Source organism: Schistocerca gregaria, chromosome 3 (assembly GCF_023897955.1).
Source record: "Schistocerca gregaria isolate iqSchGreg1 chromosome 3, iqSchGreg1.2, whole genome shotgun sequence".
Classification (NCBI taxonomy): domain Eukaryota; kingdom Metazoa; phylum Arthropoda; class Insecta; order Orthoptera; family Acrididae; genus Schistocerca; species Schistocerca gregaria.
Window position 1 is genome coordinate 380,882,417 of NC_064922.1, and position 19,642 is coordinate 380,902,058.

The 19,642-nt window shown below is 41.0% G+C and overlaps 1 protein-coding gene across 2 annotated transcripts in view; it reads right to left on the reverse strand.

Annotated features, from left to right (window-relative positions):
* The window catches only part of LOC126355007 (folliculin), a 149,329-nt gene that overhangs the window by 121,312 nt on the left and 8,375 nt on the right, over positions 1 to 19,642 (reverse strand). The gene's annotated exons all lie outside the window — the stretch shown is intronic.

Sequence of the window (19,642 nt, forward strand, 5' to 3'; positions counted from 1 at the left end):
AGGATTTCCGTGTTGCAAGGCCATTTAGAGCAATACTATTGCAGGAAGAGTATTCCTAAACGTTATTGTTTATTTCTTGCATTTATGAAAGTAGTCAGCAAAATGTACAGGACTCGTTTTGTTAGTTAGGTGTTGGTGGGTCTGATACTTTTTTTTTGTTTTACGTTGCGTTTTTTCATGTTACTGTATTGTGCGAGTGCTAGTTTTTTGGTTTCTCTAGAGGAAGGTTTTTCTGTCGTTTTAATATTTTCTGGTTATAATGGTGGGCCGAGGGATATTGCTGTGTCTTTGCCGGAGGGTTTGTGATTGACTCGTGGTTTCATTTATTTTATTGTTTTAAATTTTTGCGTCTGATTGAGGGCGGGAAGAACTGATTTGAGTGGTACCTCATTCGTGCCTTAAGTTTGTGTTTCTTATTATTTTTTCATTAGTTATTCTGGATTTTGCTTCTTTCGTTACAGTTTGACCTTCTAACATTATCATGTCTTGTTATGCCCTTATTTCGTTCTTGTCAGCCTCGATCTTTGACTCGTTTGGAAGTTCGTATGCGGTAAGTTTCTTTTAATGTAGCCTCTATTATCTTTCCCTTTTTGATGTATTTGCTACACTTGTCTTATTTTTACTGTCACTCCCGGGGTATCGGTTTACTTGGTGTTATTTGGAGCTACATCAGCTGGTGTCACTTTCGTGTAGCATAGTTATCGGTTGCAAGATTCGGTCTTTTTTGCATTTCATTTCTTTGGTGTGCAGTAATGTGTGTAAAGATTTCCATTTTTTGAAAGTCTAGTCGTATTCTGTAGTTCACTAACAAGATCATTTTTTACGCACGTTTCTGATATGTTATAAGACTTTTGCGCAACAAACAGTAATATTGGAATCGGTTACTAGAAATGACCTCCTACATAGTTTGCTTCTAGTTACCGATTCCAACTATTCGACGATTCATTATTTAGATTGTTTTTGCAGTACGTATGGAAAATATAATAGAACAGGCTCTGCTAACGATATACTACGCCTTCCACATCGCTGGCAACAGATTCTACACAACACTGTTCTATTACATTAGATGATATATGCACACGTAATTGCTCTCGTGTTCTTAGTTATTTCAGTCATCTTCAACTCGTTTAAATGAAATTCACGCGTAAATAATAGTCGCATAAAATGTATTATTTTATGGTATACTACATTCATTTTTTTACGAGTATAATCCATTCGATTCATAGATTGTCCATTGCAGCGTCTTTGCCTTACGTATGACGTCATTGGTCAAAGCCGACGGGTGGTATCGGACACTAGAATTTATCCCAACTTTTTATTGTTGTCTGTTTTTCTTAGACTGCGTTTGAATCGTAAACCATAGATAACACACACTGCGTATGACGTCATTTTACAACAACGGAGGCCCACAAGAAGGCTGCGGAGCGTACGTCACATGATTTGATTTGATTAATTTTATTTCATTTCATTTTGTGTTCCATAGGTCCAACTGTGTTGGGTTCACAATGGCGTGGAACGAGTCAGTGTTTTATAAATACAACACGACAGTCTTATAGCGCATACAATATATGTAGGTCAACGGAAGTGTGGGATTCAAATATTATGTACGTAGCTCCTTGTGCCATCGGCAGTACTACTATCTACGTAACAACAAACTGTTAGTGGTGGCGGAGGCGAAAGAAACAACACATGTAAAATGTGTATCCCATGCTTCAGTTGACCTATACAGTTCAGCTGAACAACATGATATTAATGCTAACGAAAACGAAGAAATGGACGTACGCTAAACTTGTATCCCGTACTGCAGTTAACCAATACAGTTCGAGATACAACCCATATACAGGGTGTTTCAAAAATGACCGGTATATTTAAAACGGCAATACAAACTAAACGAACAGCGATAGAAATACACCGTTTGTTGCAATATGCTTGGGACAACAGTACATTTTCAGGCAGACAAACTTTCGAAATTACAGTAGTTACAATTGTCAACAACAGATGGCGCTGCGATCTGGGAAACACTATAGTACGATATTTTCCACATATCCACCATGCGTAGCAATAATATGGCGTGGTCTCTGAATGAAATTACCCGAAACCTTTGACAACGTGTCTGGCGGAATGGCTTCACATGCACATGAGATGTACTGCTTCAGCTGTTCAATTGTTTCTGGATTCTGGCGGTACACCTGGTCTTTCAAGTGTCCCCACAGAAAGAAGTCACAGGGGTTCATGTCTGGCGAATAGGGAGGCCAATCCACGCCGCCTCCTGTATGTTTCGGATAGCCCAAAGCAATCACACGATCATCGAAATATTCATTCAGGAAATTAAAGACGTCGGCCGTGCGATGTGGCCGGGCACCATCTTGCATAAACCACGAGGTGTTCGCAGTGTCGTCTAAGGCAGTTTGTACCGCCACAAATTCACGAAGACTGTCCAGATAGTGATGCAGTAATCGTTTCGGATCTGAAAAATGGGCCAATGATTCCTTTGGAAGAAATGGCGGCCCAGACCAGTACTTTTTGAGGATGCAGGGACGATGGGACTGCAACATGGGGCTTTTCGGTTCCCCATATGCGCCAGTTCTGTTTATTGACGAAGCCGTCCAGATAAAAATAAGCTTCATCAGTAAACGAAATGCTGCCCACATGCATATCGCCGTCATCAATCCTGTGCACTATATCGTTAGCGAATGCCTCTCGTGCAGCAATGGTAGCGGCGCTGAGGGGTTGCCGCGTTTGAATTTTGTATGGATAGAGGTGTAAACTCTGGCGCATGAGACGATACGTGGACGTTGGCGTCATTTGGACTACAGCTGCAACACGGCGAACGGAAACCCGAGGCCGCTGTTGGATCACCTGCTGCACTAGCTGCGTGTTGCCCTCTGTGGTTGCCGTACGCGGTCGCCCTCCAGCACGTTCCCAGTCCGTTGAAATTTTTCAAACAGATCCTTTATTGTATTGCTTTTCGGTCCTTTGATTACATTAAACCTCCGTTGAAAACTTCGTCTTGTTGCAACAACACTGTGTTCTAGGCGGTGGAATTCCAACACCAGAAAAATCCTCTATTCTAAGGAATAAACCATGTTGTCCACAGCACACTTGCACGTTGTGAACAGCACACGCTTACAGCAGAAAGACGACGTACAGAATGGCGCACCCACAGACTGCGTTGTCTTCTATATCTTTCACATCACTTGCAGCGCCATCTGTTGTTGAAAATTGTAACTACTGTAATTTCGAAAGTTTGTCCGCCTGAAAATGTACTGTTGTCCCAAGCATATTGCAACAAACGGTGTATTTCTATCGCTGCTCGTTTAGTTTTTATTGCCGTTTCAAATATACCGGTCATTTTTTAAACACCCTGTATATGTGATGAGGTATTCTATGCTACCAATATTTCCATCCATTTTTCCCCTTCATTTTCCACAGAAATAATACAATATAAACACGCGTTATCCTTAACGTGAAAATATTACTTGCCTTGATATATGTCAAACATATTTTTTGTCTTTCGTATTCCTTTGTTTCTGAATGCTCTTGTCAGCTGTCACATCTGTGTAATAAATAATCTCTGCAAAATTCTGAAGTCATTGGTCAAAGCTGACGGGTTGTATCCCATGCTTCACTAGACCCGAATTTGAGGACACAATTATATAAAAATTTATACAGTAAATTCTTTGAGCAGCAGTACCGAAAAGAGACTACACATATTTCCTTAGAATAATTAAAGTGTCACGGGAAAAACAGACACAGAGCATAAATGGATACACGGCTCACGTTAAATAACATTCTTAGTTGCATTATTAAAACTTTACAATTTATTTACTTAATAAATTTACTTAAAAAAAGCGTTTTCCAGCAGAAATATTATAAATGCTTTCTTAAATTTACTCTTGTTATGAATCTCTGTCTGTATTTCAGGGGGAAGAGCTTTGTTTCAGTGTAGTGTACACCATTTTGCTCCAAGCTCAAATTTCTATGCTCGCTGTGTATGTCATTCTTCCTCCGAAGGCAGGCCTTAACTCGCCTGTTCAGCTCAGCTCAGCAGAAAAAATGCATTTCTAGACCTGTTAACTCGCAACTGGGCGCGTGTGTAGTACCGAAAATTGCATCTTCTACTGGAATCTGTAATTATGAAGTCTTACTGATTAATAATACTACAGGGTGCTGCGCGGGAACTTCCTTATTTAAAAAAAATCATAAATTAGAAAGTATTTGAGACATCAATTTCATTCTTGTTTCTTTGCAAAGAGAAACCTCTGAAGTTTTGTTCCTTTGAGTTTTGAAAATGATATCTTGAAGGTGGCATCCGTTCTGCTCAATGCATTTGGAGAGTCTAAATCGGAAGTTCCGGTCCACTTTTTCCGAGAACGTCTCTGTCGATGTTGGCAATAGCAACACGAATATTGTTCCGTAGGTCTGCTAGGGTCTGCAGACTATTGGTATTCACCAAGGACTTGAGAGAGTCCCATAAGAAAAAGTCGCATGGCGCTAAATCTGGCGAGCTTGTTGGCCACTGGAGATCGCCCCTCAAAGAGATGAGACGATCGGGGAAGTGTTCGCGCAACATTGTAATCGATGTTCGTGCTGTGAGCTGTGGCGCCTTCTTGTTGGAACCAGACATCACCCACATCAATTTCTTCAAGTCCTGGAAGAAAAAAACAGTTCAATCATCTGAATATAACGCCTTACCGTTTTCTTCGAAAAACCATGGGCCAATAATGCCAACTTTAGGTCGATAGTGCACTCCAGTCACACGTTCTGAATGCAGGGGCTGCTCATGAAGTTCTCGGACGTTCGTGCCACTCCAATATCACATATTTTGTTTATTCACGCAGCCTGACAAATGAAAATGTGCATCATCGCCGAAGAACACTAAGGCGTTATGAGGCAGCTCATCGATCAAGGCTTCTCACACATTTTTTAGTGAAACAAAATCATGTGGATGAAGTGTGTCCACCACTGACAGCTCATACGGATGAAATTTCAACTCTTCATGAAGAATCCGTCTCACTGGGCGTTCAGAAATTGCAAGGGGAGCTGCATGTTTGCGCGCAGATCGCTTGGGGGAATTCAAAATCGACAACCTTACCCTCTCGATTTTTCAGGCGCTCTGGTGGTTCTTGAAGGTCTGGTTTCTTTTTCTGTACACTTCCAGTATCCATAAGGGTGTCTACCCATATAACTATTGATTTCCCATAAGGAACACGACCTGCAGGCGCGATGTTGAACTGTTTCCTGAATGCACGCTGAGTCCTGATGACCGAACGTCCATTCGAAAAGTAGGTCGCAACGGCGAACGCCGCTCTTCTCTTGCCGCATGATCGCTACTAAACTAACCTTAAAAAAAAAAAAAAAAAAAAAAAAAAAACTTAAAGTCTCACACTTTTGATTGCACAGAAACCGACGCAAATATGAGGAAGAGCCGCTGTGTGCTGCGCTTTTCAAATAAGGAAGTTCACGCGCCGCACACTGTACAACAAAATTTAATTTAAGTTCAGTACTGGATATAAATGGTATAACGGCTTGTTTATAGCGTTTGGTCTCTTCTACTTAACACTCCTCATTTCATTCAAGAAGTGGCACCTTATGCAACTGATAATCTGTTTGGCATGATTTTAATTTTACTTTAACCCAGTGCAGCCGTAACATTCTAAGTAGGCCTGTGGACTTCCCATCACTGTAGGACTAACAACAGTAACACTCCATAATAACGGATTACAGTAAAAGATGCAATTTTCGTTTTGTACGTATACACCCAGTTACGAGTTAACAGGTGTAGAAACCTAGTTTTATGCTGAGCTGAGCGAGAGAGCGCAGACCTTTCTTTTTTGGTAGGCCTCGACTGAAACCGTCATCTAAGTCACGTGACTCGGGGCACGAAGCCGAGCATTTCATTACGCATTTACAGTGCACATTTATGACATTTTTATTACAGATCAAATGTTGTGGTTTTTACTAGATGCAGAAGTAAAAACCTTCAAATATGCTCAGATTAGTCTTGTTTTGTATCCTACAGATTAGGTAAAATGGCGAAAATCTCAGCTGTGTAAATTTATTATTTAAAATACTTGCAGAGGTATTTCCATAATTTGAAAGTTAGGCTGGAGGTTGGTCTTTGGATGTAAAACTTGATTAATGACCACGAATTTGAGACGACAGATCACTACACCAGTACAATCAACGTTTCGTTACATATTGCGTTTCCTATCTTGATATCGTTTCGGTATCTGTACTGGATTACGCAAAAGTCAAAACGCGTTCGTCCTTATTTTGTGTAAATACCTGACGTTTTGCACATAAACGAATTTCCTTTCGTAAAAAAGCATTTCACACATATTCTTGTGGAATCGTTAGAAAACTAATACTGCGTTCGAAATTGTTATTTTGTCTGACACTCCCGTGGAAGCAGAGAACTACAAGAATACATAGCGGAAAAAGAAAAAAAAAATACGTTTCAATTTCACCACATGTAAAAACGGTAGCCACCGCTTTATTATCAGGAATTTCGGAGAAACTAGGTAACTGCACTACTACATATGTAATAGTAGTACTACAGTTCGTTGAATTGTCGAAACCACGCTTGATGCAGCTACAAATGAGGGAAATTGTAACTGTCAGCTCCATTTCACGCAGTGCGTACAGACAGGAACTCTGCTTTCTGCCCGATTCATGTTATTTTAACTGATTCAACTATGGCTTCTTGATAGAACATTATATACTGTACTCACTAAGCACTTGGCAACGGCCTTACCGGAGTGGATACACCGCTTCCCGCGAGATCACCGGAGTTAAGCGCTGACGGGCGTGGTCGGCACTTGGATGGGTGACCATCCAGGCCGCTATGCGCTGTTGCCATTTTTCTGGGTGCACTCAGCCTCGTGATGCCAATTGAGGAGCTACTCGACCGAATAGTAGCGGCTTAGGTCAAGAATACCATCATAACGACCGGGAGAGCGGTGTGCTGACCCCACTCCCCTCCTAACCGCATTCTCCACTCAGGATCACACGGCGGTCGGATGGTCCCGGTAGGCCACTCGTGGCCTGACGACGGAGTGCTTTACTAACGAAGCACTTCTTGTCTTGTTTCGGAAGGCAAAAAGTGTTTTGTTTAGTTAATACAATAGATATTCCTCTCCACAACACAGACCATGCTAAATCTGCTTACTTATGTTTGAATAAACAGCTTCAAAGTTCTGTGCTACCGCTCACACATGGTGCTACAAATTCTGCATGACTGCACAGCTTTCAATATCTCGTCAATCGAAATCATATGAGCGGGCATGAATGTTACAGTGAAGGTTATCCCATTAGAACTGTGGGAAAGAGTTAAAAGAATCTGGTGGCCATACTCAATCAACAGCCCAACAAGTCAAGTGAACAAACCGCTTATACACGTCCAATTTATCGGTCGGTGCGCGGGTGTCTGGGGCTCTAAAGTGGCGTTATCAACGATTTTCTGTTTTTTTCTGAGTAAGAAGTACTTTTTAGAGCGTTTATTGACTGATTACACTGCTTTTGATATCTCGACTTCTGACATTTTGCTGAGCTCTCTGATTTTGTCCCACTGTTCCTTAAGTATTTCTTTATGTCGCTATGATTTGCAGTATGATGCCGTAGCTTATAAAATGGAATTCTATGATCCTCCAGCAGTTTTCAGTCACATTTAAATGAGAAGTCTAAACAGGAGTGATCGCTGCTTAGAGCTTTGTAAAGGGACTATATTTCAGTATTCAGGCCACGTATGCTTTGGATCATTGTCATGTTGAAATGCGTTTCTGGCTCTGGCCTCATCTCTGCACTACAGACAAGCACCGACCTACTAGAGGTGTAGCATGCCATGGATCTGAGCTAGAGCAATATGGTGGGGCAACTGACATATGTTTTTGCAGAAGGGAGAGGATGGCAGAAACTAGGCACAATTTCTTGCAAAATAAAACTTGGAACTACTGAAAAACTGTGTTTATTAACATGAAACATACTAATTCTACCACTTTATTACAGATACCTACAATGTTCTTAACTAAGGGACAAGTGTACGAAGTTTGTAGGGGAAGGTGGAGTAAAAGGACCACTCTAAGGAAAACTGAACTTACCCAAACCATGGTTGCCACTAACACATTCTGATCCAATGTTTTATGAGGTATCACACCAAATATTTTAAGTGGAAAAGAAAATAACATACAGGAACTATACGCATTTTCTTCTGAAGGCTTACATTATGGCTACTTTTCTCGACATAAGGGCTTAATTTGGCCAGTGCCATCACAACATCACATATTTATTGTTCTGATTTCATTACATATTTCTTAGGCATCTCAATGCCCTAGTATCTGAAACAATACCAGGTGCCCAAGGCAGGCCATTTTCAATTGGATTTTTGTATTATGCCAAAATTATATAATTTAATTAATTCAAAACCGTCAGAAAATGATAGGATGACAGCTTTGTATATAAAAGAACTTAAATTCAATCTGACATGCTATATAAGTTGCATTCAAACAGAAACAAGCTGGAAAACCGCTGGAGAGATCATAATGTCATTGCTTAAGGAAGAAAGTGCAGTCCCCATGAGAGAGCTGAGATCCCAAACTTGCCAACAGAAGAACTGTCTTGTGTTTGCCAGCTTCAAATCTCATAAGAGATGTATAATATCCCACTTTGTTATATAAATGCTTAGATGAGCTTATTGAAACTGAAACGGCATTTGTTCTAAATGCCTCACTTCTGGGTTAAGAATACTATTTCTACTTGAAGTGGTTTGCATCCAGATATTATCCCAGATGAAATTAAAGACTCAAAAGTATGTGAAGTAAACAAATTTTATTGTATCAAAGGCACAAATCATAGGCAATATTTTAAATGTTCAAGTAGCTGCATTCATCTTCTACAGGACATACTCTGTAAGCCACCATGAGGTGTGTGACAGGGGGCACATCCCATTGATGATTACCCTCCATCCTCAGTCCAACAAATCTGCTGTGTTCTGATTCAGTAGTAGTGTTACCAACATAAGAAAGGTGATTGTCAGTGGTAACAGAAGAATGTGTAAAAAATGAGTGTATCTGTTCTATTTGGAAATAAAGAGTCAGTTTAATATTTGAAAACCACATGTTCTTTTAACTGAGTCAGCTTAATATTTGCAAACCACAAGTTATTTTAACTGATTCAACTAGGGCTTCTTGATGAAACATTAGACACTATATGACCTAAGCACTTCTTGTCTTGTTTCAGAAGGCAAAAAGTGTTTTCTTTAGTTAATGCAATGGCTGTTTCTCTCCACAACACAGACAATGCTAAATCTGCTTACTTATGTTTGAATAAACAGCTTCAAAGTTCTATGCTATATCTGAAGGCAAGTCATTAATGTAAAGGGTGGTTATAATTAAACTTCGGTTACTTGAACCAGTGTAAACGGGAAACTACGAGGGTGATTTCAAAAGTTCTGCACACTGCAGATAAAATTGAAGAAAATAATTTATTTTACAAAATACATTTACAGATTATCAATGTAATTTCCATTCTTGCTTATGATAGCTTCCCAGTGTTTTGGCAACTTCTGTATTCTGAATAGGGCACCTTCACTGTTGAGCTCTCTGATTACTTGGATCACCCCACTGGAAGCTTCATCAATAGTATCAAAGTGGGTTACATAGAATTGTTCTTTCAATTTGGGAAACAAATCATTTGTTGGGCTTAACTCACGATTGTGTGATGGGTGAGGAAGGACAGGGTGATTAAAAAAGAAAGGACAGATTCTAATTGTTTAATACAAACTATGAAAGACAGAAAGACACTGCATATGTCACTGGATAGAGCAACGTTTGTAACCTGGAATGTAAACATGGTCTGCAATTAACAAATGTTATCCTCCCACGTGGAAATTAAAGTGTGTTTATTTCAGTGGATTATCCATTATTTCTCTTCCACATGTCCTTACAAATGTTTCCACGAAGTTTCATTATCCTTCGATCACTTGCTTTTCTTGGGGGGGTCCTCCCATGTAGCGAAAGTTTAATTGTAACAAATCTGTCAATCAGGAATAAAAGTGGACCATGTATGTTACACTTACATAAATCCCACATTACAACAAAGTAGACAGATGTTGAATTATGTCTTCCTACTGCAGGTAAGATAAGATTTGAACTAACACAATTCTTTACTTCAAATACCAGAATGTTCTAATTTCTTCAGAAACATTACATTTTATACAGAGGTGAAAGCCTTCAATAAATCACAAAAGATACCAAATAGCCACAGTTGTTTTTTTTAATAATTTTTTATCAGTGCCTTTGGGCAATAAGAAATTTATCCCCTGGTCAAGTAAAGAGACATTCCAAAGACTGAGCCGTGATTCTTCTATTTTACCGTGCATTTTCAAACATTTTAAAAACACATGCATCAATGATGTCTGCAGACACCAATACAAATTTTCCTTCTTTTTTGTGTGGAGACACCACCACTGAATACATAAGTCGGCCCAGCAAAGTACAACACTGAAAAGAAATGCTATATAAGTACCTTAGCGTGTGAAGATGTGTACATGAGCTGCTTTCTGTAGTTCACCCACCAAACCCACTAGCAGCAGCCTCTAGCTGAATCACAATAATCATGGGAAATGTGGGCACAAATTCATTAATTTTGCATTTATTATTTCTTTTAGCTGTGTATATTAAGCTATGGCGACCTCCCCCCCCCCCCCTCCCCCCATTGTCTCTCTACACTTGACTCTACACTTGAACACATTTTCTTTTTTGCAGTAAACACATAGTGCGTAGTGTGGTGATCACACTGTTGTAGAAGTAATTTAAAACCAAGATCGCTTAAATACCGTTTACTGGATTACCAGTTTCAACACACTAAAGATGCCATCATTGGATCTGTGAAGATATAACATGACAGGTTTGAGGGAGGGCTTACATGAGTTACACTATATACATTACTGTTAATACAGTACCACATACCTGAATGTAGATTAACATTTGTAAACCATTTGCATATAATGATACATGAGGCAGACCAGCTGATATAAAATTATTGTCACAAAAAATAAAAAACAACTGTCCTCATGGTCATTCTTTTCCATAAGATATGTAAAACCGCAGCCAGAAGATAAAACTATTTGGCACATGACCGCTGCTCGACTAACACTGGTCGGGATCACACTGCTTTATTCCACACAGGTATACCTGCTGAGATTCTAGTGGTTCACAACCAGCCACTAGATAGCGCTGTCCAAGCAGTGCACACACAGTCCCACGATATAACCACTCATTACTACTAGAATACAACTTTACTATTACTGCTAATCGAGTACCCATGTAAGGAACACTTTCACCTACACTTACTGTACATACTATACATACCATGCATACTATTCATACCATGCATACTATTCATACCATACATACTATAAAGTATGTCAATTACAGAGTAAAAACATCTGAAGCAAAGGCATTATTCATTAGTGCCATACAAAACTACATATTATAATTTACCCTTATTCATGTATGAAAGTCATGAATATGCACATAGTAAGCTGTTCATAGCACGACTTAGATACAATGTGACGAGTGATTAAAACCTGGTATGCTGGGCTTTACCTGTCTGGCACTACGGTCTTAGGTATTGTAAGCGCCAAAACAGTACAACTTGCTATAAAAGGCTCTCACCATCTATACACTCATTATGAACATAGCATGCACTGACTATGAATACCTGCATAGGCACATGAAGGTAAGGAATGCCAGGTCAGAAACAAACTGAAAGGGCACAAGAACAGGGGGGGGGGGGGGGGGGGGGGAGACATGCGTACCAAGATGCACAGCCACTCCATGTGCACTCCCATCAGCTTGGCACTCGTTCCGTCCATTCAACTTACTGAATGGGTAGTAATGGAAAACCATATTTCTATGATACCATGAAAACATCCATTCTGGCTGGCCATATACAAATACACGTGTGGAATATAGAAATGTGACGATGACACATTTGTGCCACTGCAGGGACTTGAACCCGTATCTCCTTGCTTACTAGGCCGTGGCACAAATTTTAATTCATTTCTTCAGCTTACATCATTATCGTAGATAAAGATGAGACTTAAATGTCTTGAGGAAAATTAATTATAAGAGCTTCTAGGTAGTTTATCTACATGTTGACTCTATTTTAATTTAATTATTCAGCAGGATATTAATATCATTTTACATACAATGTTTCATTCAGTATATGATGATTAATGTCTACTTCCAGAACTAGCAGTTGTTTTTGGTTGTTTGAAATCATGTAATATATATTTCTCTGTAAGATTAAGACTTAACTACATGCTGTGGAACAGTTGTAGGCCTGCATCTAGCAATGTTGTGTTTGGACACTTGATTAGTATGCTTGTGTCATCAACAAATGTTACAGTTTCTGAAACATCCCTTTATAGTCACTGTAAGATCATTTACAGAGGTTAAGAATGAGAGTAGAACCAGTACTGGTCCATGGGGGGTCTTACATGTCATATTCCCTCATACTGATGTTGTATTCATTCCTGTGACAGAATCTGTCCATGTAACTTTCTGGTTTCTGTTATAATGATAAGACTCCAATTATGCAAGAAGGATGCCATGTTACTTTATTTTGCCAAGTAGCATTTCGTGATCTGCACAATGAAATAAATTGGCTAGGTCACAAAATGTAACAGCAGGAAATGTTTCTTGTACTGTGCTGTCATTACTTCATTTATGAGATTTTTATTGCTTTCTCTCAAGAGTATCATTTACAAATGCCAAACTGAGAGGCAGTTAACAAGTTCTGGTCAGATAAATGAGTCAACATTCCTGCCCATTTCCCCCTTTAAAAAAAATAAAAAAAAAAAAAAAAGAGTGAGAGAGAGAGAGAGAGAGAGAGGGGGGGGGGGGAGAGAGAGAGAGAGAGAGAGAGAGAGAGAGAGAGAGAGAGAGAGAGAGAGAGAGAGAGATAGGCTGAGGTTAGTGAAATGTGTCAGCAGAGGTGTTTACTAACTTTCTTTGTAATTGTTTTCAATGTGGTACAATGTTCTTACCAGCAACATCTTAGTTCTGTGTTATAGCTTGATGAACATCCGAGCACATTTTACACAACTTACACTCAGTGTCCCTTATTCCAGTGTTAGGCCTATTTCTTTATTTTCCAGTTAGGTCAAATGAAAGTTGCAATTCCACCAGTCTGCTTCAACCCACAATGTAACTGTGTTTGTGGTGTGTGGTGGCATTGTGATTTTGAGTTGGGTCATGTTTGCAGATGGCATGTTGTAGTATTTGCTGCTGCTCTGTTGTGTTGGTTGTTTATGTCTCAAAGTTGTTTGTCAGGTATCTGAGGTTCGCTAGTGAGTTACTTCAATTCTGTGTATTGTTCATGATGAATTTGTGTTTGTATCTGGCATTATAAGTGTTGTGTGGTTCTTATGATCGAAAATTTAACTTTTTTTTTTTTACAACATTATTGGACATGAGAGAAATTTAAGAGCAGGTCATTGCTTGTTGCTTTTTATTGCAATATGTATGGTATGTGTGTTTACATTTGCAGTCATTTGTGTGTACTGAAATTGATTTCACTGCAAGTTTTCACCAACTTTGAGGTTTTTCTTGTTATTTTTTTGTGACTGTATTGTAGGTAAGGTTATGTTTTTGATATTAGTTATGGGAGATAATTTTTTGTTTGCTGTTATGGGGACTTCATTTAGATAGATTGGGTAAGTGAATGTTTGGATAATACATTCGACAATTTGGTGTTGTGGGTTTCATATTAGGTGCCATGTAGGTCAAATGATATTTGAGATACAGAGGAAGAACTCAGCATATGGCTGGTGCAGACGGCTAATGGCTAAGCACTTGGCATAACACACAGCACAATATGCTAAGTGACGTCCATGTTGGTTGAACTATGAGTAAGCACTCGCCTCCCCAGCCTACGAATGCCCTCAGATAAACACCGCCACTGCAGATCTGCCCATCTTTCATGTCACCTGCACCCGCAGTGCTGCGCTACCCATGCTAACTCTTTCATGTAGTGTGCTGATGGGGGATATTAAACAATAACCCCCCCCCCCCCCCCAAAAAAAAAGGCCACAAAAGGGCAAAATGACCAGGCTTCGGCCAAAGCCTGCAGCACGAAACCAGAGAGGGCCCTGGAGAATACAGTAGACCAACCACTAGCAATGGCTTTACTAAATGGCAGAAGGGCACAGCAGCTGTAGCAATGGGAGATCCACTGGTGGTGATTCCAATCAATTTGCGAAGAGAGGGGTGAGGGAGGCGGGGAGGGGGTGAGGAGGCAGCAGAGGGAGGGTGGATGAAAATCAATGAGCTCCACAATGGCACATGTGAGATTCATTTGGAGGTCCACTGCTGCAGGTGACAGGATGACAGTGTGGAGGGGCTGGCAATGGGGAAGATGGGTAAGCACACTGCTGCAAGTGGGACCCCTCACCTCGAATAATGTTATGAACCAACAAGCAGCCCAGCAAACCATCAGACTTCTGTGGTGATGGCCCAACAGAGCACGGGCGCAGCTGATATGCATGGCAGGTCAGCTCTTCCTAACTACATCCACCACAAACAACTGCCGAGCTTTGTGGTCCACCATGACACGAAGCAGTCACCCCTGCCACCATTCGAAGGACCTGGCACATACAGCAGACCCATGAATGAAACACGGTAGTCCATAGCATACAACTCAGGTGCAGCAAATCAAAAAGCCCTCTGACTGACACTCGTGCAAACACTCTGCTGGGCTGCACCAGCATCACCTACCTGGTATGTAGCTAGAAAGCTCGATAATCTATCATCATGGGAAGTGGCAGACATGGACTTTTTCATTTGGGCCTTCCATGTATGCATGAAGTGTTCCACTTCTAAGTTACAAACTGGGTGAAAAGAAGCAGTATTCAGATGGTGGATACCATTGTGAATGTACGGTCCTCAAACTCGCACAACCACAAATTCCTGACAGTTGTCAAATACCAGGGTCCTGGGGATCCCTCAATGGCAAAAATAACCAACACTGTGTGAACCATGGCTGTCAACAACATGGAAAACAGGTTGGCTATGTGTGGGATATTGGACAATTCACTGAGCACCAATAACCACAAGCTATCCAAAAAGAGCGTGGCAAACTGATGTGCACCATGTCCCATGGGGATTCCAGGACCAGTCAAGGAGAGAACTGGCAATGTAGTGCAGCCTGGTTCTATGTACTAGCCCTACAAGAATGCATCAGATGTTCAACGTCACAATCAATCACCAAACGAGTAGACATGACGCCATGCCAATGCCTTCACACAAGTCATAACACACCGAGTGACGCATGCCACAACTATAGTATGTGTGGACGCAAAGCCAGGAAAACATCCACATGACAGCATTGCTCCTCTGTGGCAAGCATGATTACCCCTTGGACAATGTTGAGCCACTCACGTAAGATGAAAAACATATGGCACACCTGGTCCACAGCCAAAGAGATGTCCAACTGGACTGCCAAAAATATATGCTGGAAAAATGGGTCAGCAGTGGTGTTGGTCGCAATTGTGTGTGAAGTCAATGGAAAGTCTGACTGGGTTTGCTGCAAGGCATCATCCAACATGAATACATGAGCCTCTTGCCAACTGGGCCCCACGAGTAACTACAATAGCGCATCAGGATTGGCATGCTGTGTGGTGAAGTGATAACAAATATCACGGCAATAGTTACTGAGAAAGAGGGCCCACTATCGCAACTGGTGGGAAGTCCTATCTGCCAACTTGGAATGAGGGCCAAATAAGGAAACCAATGGCTTGTTGTTGGCAATGATAAGGAACCTTGCCCCTTATGTAGAAATGAAACTTTTTTTAACCCTAAAAATAATAGCTGGCACCTCCTTTCCCACCTGTGAATGATTATGCTGCACAGTAGAAAGTGTCTTTGGTTGATAAGCAATGGGCTGTTTGGTGCCGCTCGGTTCCTATGGGGGCAGGACTGCACCAATGCTATATTGGGACACATCACAGGATAGGGTTAAAGGTTTACCTGGTGTAAAGAAAGCCACACAGGGAGCAGAGCACAAAAACTGCCTGAGAGACTGAAAAGGCGACTGACATTCCACACACCAGACAAACTTAACACGCTCCAGGTGAATCACATTAAGAGGCTGGCAAATAAGCGCGGCCTCTGGGGTGAACAGAGCATAATACAAAATCTTCCAAAATGATTGGAGCTCCTTCAGGTTCTTATGCACTGTTAGACTGAAAATACCCTTGATGTGATCATCTGTGAGCACAAGACCATCTTTACTTAGCATATGATCCAAAAATTGGACCTCTAGGGAGAAAAAACTGCACTTATCCAGCTTGCAATGAAGACCATTCTCCAGGTGGTGTTGGAAAACTGACTGAAGATTTCGTAAATGCTCCTCCTAAGTACAGCCCTTGACCCAGATGTCATCATGGTAAATGATGCAACATAAAATGTCCTGAAACAACTGCTCCAAATACTGTTGGTAAATGCCTGGTGCAGATGAGATTCCGAAAGGCAAGCGGTTAAACTAATAAAGCCGAAAGAGGGTATTCATGACCCGAAAAGAATGAGAAACCAAAGCCAACGGCAACTGGAGGCAATCATCACACAAGTCAATGTGGGAAAAACATTGCCCCCCCCCCCCCTTTCCCACCTGCTCTGAGTTGCCAACAACTCTGCCTGCTGCAGAATGGGATATGAGTCTGTGACACACTATGCGGGTCCGTCCATACTATGTGTCATGTGTACTGTCCATGGCAGGTTTCCATACTATTCTGCTGTGCTACCCATACCAGCCTGTCTGCCTTCATTATGTCGTCTGCTGGTGGGGATATTAAAGTGTACAAGTAATCTGTCACCACTTCTAACCCTCTACTTCTTACTGTTGTGCCATTGTTTCATTTTATAAATATAGAGATACATATTTCATATGTTATTCAAGATTGTTCACAGGTGTAATGTGTGGTGTCATGATCGTCATAATGTATGTACTTGCAATAGGGGTGTCTGATATCTTGATGGTGTCATTGGTCAAGGCAGATGGGTGGAATCACAACTTTCTGTAATTCCTTCCAATTTCCATAAATGTAGTTTTAAATATGTAACCCACTGTATTTGAGTATGCATGATTTTCAGATCACTATTAGTTAATTTCCACAGATTGGCGAGATAACAACGACTGTCAGGTCATCTACTGGATTAGATGAGACACCACCACCACTTGACTCAAAACTCAGAACAGGAAACTCAGAACAGGCACTCTACCTCCCTTTACAGGCACTGAGGACTTGTAGTGGCAACCATAACTTAAAAGTTTAGCATAGGAACGCAGATCTAGAACTGTACCATTTTGCCACCACACACAAAATACCACAACACACCTGGCAGTCTCCCACATTTCTGGAACCATGACTAAGATATTAGGTACGTCATTCACCAATTATCTGATGTCCCATGCCCATTACAGGTTTGTTCACATGGCATGCGGTTGAGGTTGTGTTTTTCCCAGAGAGGGTTGTACCTGCTTGTGGTCTTTGTTAGTACCATACCATTGTACTGCAGTAAGCATTTACTACAGTACAGGATCCAAGCTGTGTGTATGTTTCATTATTAGTGTGTTGCTGTTGACCCTGGTGAACTACACTTTTGCAGAATATGCCGACATGATGTTACTGTACGGTGAAGCTCGATGCAATAGCAATGTTGTTCATAAGTTGTATGCAGAGCGTTTTCCACACTGCCAGGCAACTTCACAGTCCCTCTTTGCTATGGTATGCCAGTGGGCCTTGGAGATGGGTACATTAATCGCCAGTAGGGCTGACTGCAGTGCTCCATGGTGGTGCCACATACCAGAGTTTGAAGATGCTATGCTCCATACAGTGGAAGCGGATGTGATGACGAATACAGGAAACATAGCAGGTACATTGTGTATCACCAGACTGTCTTGGGTGTTCGGCATGAGCAGCAACTGACCCACACTCCCCCCCCCCCCCCCCCCCCCCCACCAAAGGTACAGGCAATGCAACTACAGGACTTTGCACCAAAAGCCTACTTCTGCAGGTGGTTCTTGCACCACTGTGTGAATGAGCTCAGCTTCCCACGGCAGATCCCTTACACAGATGAAACATAATTCATCAAGGAATGTTTTCTCAATTCCCACAACAGTCATGTTTGGGCTGATGAAAACCTGCATTCTGTACAGGAGCAATACAGTCTGAACATTTAGGCAGAGTTCCCGCATGGACTTGTGACTGGGCCATTATAATGCCACTACATCTCACAGGGGTTGTGTACACGTGATCCCTTATGGTCTCTTGGAATGTGTACCACTGCACGTGCATCAAAACACTTGGTTTCATCACAATGATGCACCACCTCATTTTTCACATATGGTCTGTGATCATCTGTACCAGTTATTTGGGCAGCAATAGATAGGTCATGGAGGTGCATTTGTTTGCCTTGAACATTCTCCTGAAATGAATTCACAAGACTACTACTACCTGTGGAGTCACATGGAATGCTTGATTTAAGAGGACGCTGTGGCATCTGAGGAAGGCCTACAGGTGAGGGTTATGGCTATGGTGGATGCTAGTGGACCAGGGACTCATGATCGTGTGTACCGGAACATGGTATGGAGGTAATGTATGTGTATTGACATCAGCAGCTGTCACATCAAGCCATACTTGTAACCCATACGACGAGCAGCAGGAATCAGAGAGCAATATGTGTTGGGGTGCGGTATTTTGCATGTAGCAGAAAAATGGTACATTTCTCAACATGAGGTCTTATGCCTAACTGAACTATCTTAGTCCCCATTACAAGTACTCGAAGTATGTAATGGGAATTTAGTTACAGCCAGTATAACAAAGTAATCTTTATAAGATGGATGTTATCAGTACTTTATACCATAGGTGACATGAATCTTCCCAACTTCTTAAAATACCATTTGATTCCTAAGAATCTCATTTATAGTTATACCACCTGCTATAAAGCATGGAATGTAATCAAACTGTTGGTAAAAGAGAGAGCTGTTCACACTACTGCTTCAGAGAAAATAAAATTTCCTTTAAATTTACATGAATCTAATAGCATTAGCATCCATAACTCACTAATGTGACATGTATATATCTGTGATGTTATGGTCTTTAGTCCAGAGACTGGTTTGACGCACCATGCTACTCTATCCTGTGCAAGCCTCTTCATCTCTGAATAACTACTGCAACCTACATTCTTCTGAATCTGCTACGTGTATTCATCTCTGGGTCTCCCTCTATGATTTTTACCCTCCACGCTTCTCTCCAGTACTAAATTGGTGATCTTTTGGTGATTCAGAGTGTGTCCTGTCAACAAATCGTTTCTTCAATTCAAATTGTGCCACAAATTCTTATTTAGCCAATTCTATTCAGTACCTCCTCATTACTTATGTTATCTACCAATCTAATCTTCAGCATTCTTCTGCAGCACCACATTCTGAAAGCTTCTATTCTCTTCTTGTCTCAACTATTTATCGTCTATGTTTCACTTCCATACATGGCTACACTCCATACAAATACTTTCAGAAAAAAACTTCCTGACACTTGCATCTATACTCGATGTTAACAAATTTCTCTTCTTCAGAAACACAT